The 3,727-nt window shown below is 40.8% G+C and overlaps 1 pseudogene; it reads left to right on the top strand.

The window, feature by feature from the left end:
* The first annotated feature begins 1,759 nt into the window (after positions 1-1,759).
* On the top strand, positions 1,760-2,376 carry LOC146182699 (uncharacterized; annotated as a pseudogene).
* The last annotated feature ends 1,351 nt before the right edge of the window (positions 2,377-3,727 follow it).

Genomic DNA, 3,727 nt, shown 5'->3' with positions numbered 1-3,727 from the left:
CAAGTGAGCGCGTGACAGAGCGCAGGAAACCTAATGGCTCCGGGCCGCCGTCAGACTACCGCCACGGTGGATCCGCGTGACGGTGATTCAGCTGAGAACGAATTAAGCTGACAGCGGCCAAGCCTAGTGGGCTGTAGTACTCTTGTAGTGCAGTGATGCTTACGTACGTGCTTGCGTGCACTGCAGAGGAACGCACGCGTCTAGCGTGCACTGCAAAGGAAAGTAGGCACAATGCAACGCTAGAGTATACGGAGTTGGTTTAACCACCAAATTTTACTGAAAGTGTTCCTGAGTGAGACCACTAATTGTACTGTGCAACGTATTACTACCGTTCATAGCTCTGCTAGGGCCACCTTCTGTATTTAATTGACGAATGGCTATTCCTAAAAAAGTGAAGCAAATTTTCTGAACATTAAACATGTTTCTGTAATGCTTGACGTTTTCTGACACGTGAAACAGTTTTCTAGCATTCTCTGCTTTCTTAAAAGCACAGAAAAATAGTTCAAACGAATATTGTGAGACAAAAGAGACCACATTTACATTTTTATTTTGGGCTACGTTTTTCTACCGTTTACGAATTCAGATGGTGAACAAGGAATGCAGTTTTTTTTTTTTTTTTTTTTTCACCAAGAGTGGATTGTCTCTGGGAATGCTGGTGCAATAAGCGATAATTTATTAAGAAAAGAAAATTACCAAGCGCAAATCTTTTGTCAGCTGTCGTGGAATAGTCCATTTATAGAAGAGAAATTGTTTCCATCTGTTTCGCTATTTTATGGTTAGATGCATTTTTTTTATATCAGATTCAGTATAAAAAGGACGTGAATACGTCAGTCAGTTTAGCGAAGGTTTTGAACTATATGTGTTAGAGTTGTTAGTGATCCAATGTTCATAAAAAAAATCCTCGCTTGTTTTCTCCTTTCTGTTGTGGCATTTTAGATTGCTTATTTAAAAATTTACATTATTCAGAAACGTTCATATATATTTACGCATAATATATTTAGAAACGTTCAATATGATAGTATACTATATTATTTCTACATACTGTGACAATGTGTTTATTGTGCCTGAATATTTTGCTTATATATGTATTTTACTATCGTATTACAGCTGTCTTAAGCACACCGTTCACTGAATAACCATGTGCATTTACTACTGCTCTCAACAAATTAGCGCACCTGCTTGTAATACAGAACCCGCAATACTTTCCATAAATATCCTCCCGCGCATTTGCCTTGTCATGCAAGTAGTTGAAAAGACTTAACATAGCTGTGTTAATTTGGTTTGAAGTTGATAGCATATCGAAGACACTGCGTGCACTATTTCTTCGCATACGCAAGGAACTAGTGACGCATACATTGAAAATGTCCAAAGCGATAAAAATGTAAGCGATTTCAGGTCCTTCCTGTCACACATAACTGAGGCTTCGCTCAAACGTTTATTGATATGTAATGCAGTTACCATGAGTGTTTACTTGCATGGTGGTCAGTGGGATATGAAGGCCTTTGAACCAAATTATCGGCTGGTACATTGAAGCAACATAGCGCTCATATAAGTAGCATTCGAGCTACAGACGCAAAAGTGAAAAATGAGTCAGTTCGGTAATCCCGATATGTTTTACTGCACTCTAAACATTGTAAGAGGAATTATATATGCTTGTACTGTCATTGTGAAGTCTTCAAAATTGTTTTTTGGTTCTAGTCTAGCGTTATAATGTTCCAGAAGTATTACCAACTACTAAAATACGCTCGTTAATTTTCAGATGCCTGGAATCCGCTACTTTCAATGCTCAAGATGCAGCAGTCGTGTCTTCTCAATAAGGTCACTCTTTCGGCATCTTCACACAATGCATGGGCATGAGGAAAATTGGGTTTGCGGTCGGAGTGGCTGCATGCGAACATACCGGTTGTTTTCCTCCTACAAGAAGCGTGTGTACAGAAGCCATTAAGAGTTGCTGCGAAAATCGGCACATGATAACACGGCTCCAGATGCCCCCCAGCTTGAGGAAAGTGCAATTGAAAGTGATGTGTGTGCTTCACAGGGGAATGATGTGCATGAAGAAGCAGAAGAAACTGAGATCGACGTAAGTAGGACTGCAGACCACGTGAAGCAGCTTGCAACACTGCTTATAAAGTGGAAGGAAAGACGGCGACTTCCGAATCAACTCTTCATGAAATAGCTAATGACGTGAATTTTTTTCTCAAAGAAATCATGGAAGACACGCAAGTGCAGATAAACACCTAATTGGCCGAAACTGGGACAAAGGTACTACCTACAGAGCAGCTTGACCAACTGCTGACAGAGTCTGGACGGACATTGTATTGGAAGATTCATTTCCCATTCGCTGAACCACGAACAATAAAAGTGGGAAGATTGTAGGCAAATATAGGCAAATATAGGCTTGCATGTAGGCAAATATAGGCTTGCAAAGATTCTTTCCCCTCTGCTTCAAGATATAGGTATCTTAGAAAGGGATGGTTTAGTTCTGAATGGTAAAGTGCTAAAAGGGTCTGTGCACCTTTCTTCTGGTGATAATCTCTCTAGGCATCTAATGGTTGGTTTCAAATGCAGCTTTTCGCCCGGTCGGATTTGCCGCTTTTGCATGGCATCGCGCACTGAAATTAATAACAAACATAAAGAGAGTGACTACGTTTTGCGGTCACCAGCAGGGCACCAACATCACTTAGCAATGTTAAGAACTGGGCTTCCAACTGCATCACTCTATGGTGTTAGGAGTCAGTGTGCCATCCAATGTGACGGTTGTGATCCTACACAGCACCTGCCACCAGATATTATGCATGATTTGCATGAAGGACTGATAGCATTTGCAATGAGATACATAATCCTAATTTCGCAAGGTTTTTTTAATCTTTCGCGCCTATGCAAGTGATATTCGTAACAATCCAGAAAGAACTCCTAACAAAAGAATTCCAGCAATGGAAAGCACCATTGATCGGCTACGCCATCTTTCTGCTTTTTTTTGTCATTTCTCGCTTTTTGTTGGGGACAGTATACCATCAGAAAATGAGGCTTGGCATCTCTGCTTGCCTCTACGCGAAATATTGGATATTTTGATGAGCCGAAAAATTCCATTCTCTCACATACCCTATTTACAGCAGAAAAACGCATTCTTCTATGTGTACTTTACCAGGTTCTTCCTATCTGTCTCTGTTCCATGCCAAATGCACTACCCATCATGCATACAAAAATTTGGGCATTTATTTGAACTTTGGTCAATGCGCTTCGAAGCGAAGCACCAATATTTCAAAGATGTTTGCAGCAAAATTCACAACTTTAAGAACCTTCCTCATAGCCTGACACTGCGGCATCAGGTTTTTCAGTATTTTTATTTTCTCGGTGGTGAAAGGAAAGACAACCCAAGCAATGCCGCTTGTCACTTTGTGGTGCATCAGCACCTTCCTGAAATTGTCAAGGAACATATTGGTGAGCACAACTTGGACACAGCTCCCATATTTTCCGTGAGCATGGATGGCAGGACGTAAAAGCAGAGTCCACAATACGCACGATGATGACCATCCTCAGTTCCTAAATCTGTGTGAAATATTGTATGCAAACAAAGTTCTGGTAGTCTTGGGAAAAGTGCTTCAGACTGGATATTTTGATTAGCATTTCCTACTGTACGTTGTCAATGCAATAGATGACTGTGAGATTTTGACTTCTTTTCCAGAATGTGCATACGAACCTCTTTACCTACAGGTGCATAAGGGGC

Source organism: Amblyomma maculatum, chromosome 7 (assembly GCF_055883805.1).
Source record: "Amblyomma maculatum isolate TAMU_Amacu chromosome 7, ASM5588380v1, whole genome shotgun sequence".
Lineage (NCBI taxonomy): Eukaryota > Metazoa > Arthropoda > Arachnida > Ixodida > Ixodidae > Amblyomma > Amblyomma maculatum.
Note: the sequence above shows the minus strand (reverse complement) of the source record. Positions and strands in the feature narration are given on the sequence as shown.